This window comes from Sinocyclocheilus anshuiensis, unplaced genomic scaffold, assembly GCF_001515605.1.
Source record: "Sinocyclocheilus anshuiensis isolate Anshui unplaced genomic scaffold, SAMN03320099.WGS_v1.1 scaffold1159, whole genome shotgun sequence".
In the NCBI taxonomy this organism is placed as follows: Eukaryota; Metazoa; Chordata; class Actinopteri; order Cypriniformes; family Cyprinidae; genus Sinocyclocheilus; species Sinocyclocheilus anshuiensis.
The window spans coordinates 366493-366810 of NW_015547700.1; the positions used below are offsets into that span (position 1 = coordinate 366493).

The 318-nt window shown below is 33.6% G+C and overlaps 1 protein-coding gene across 1 annotated transcript in view; it reads right to left on the reverse strand.

The window, feature by feature from the left end:
* Positions 1-318, reverse strand: part of LOC107703875 (uncharacterized protein C16orf45-like) — a 22497-nt gene that overhangs the window by 21349 nt on the left and 830 nt on the right. The window lies entirely within an intron of this gene.

The window sequence follows — 318 nt, forward strand, 5'->3', positions numbered from 1 at the left end:
CATTTTTAACCCAAAAGTTGGGTTAGTCCATATTTGACCCAAAGTTGGGTTGAAACAACCCAGCATTTTTTTAAAGTGTGTCAGAATCTGTATAATGATGCAAACATGATTGTATTTCTTTTGTCGGATCATTAGAAGAAAGCAGGAATGAGCAAATAGCTGCTTCCTGGGGTGAAAAAGATTCTGGGACCTGACAGGAAAAATAACTTTAAATGTAGCCTACTGTTAAATGAGGGACAAACCATGCCTTTTACTGTTAGTACACTTCAGGTAAAAAAAAAAAAAAAAAGAAACTGCGATTTTTTTTTTTTTTTTGAT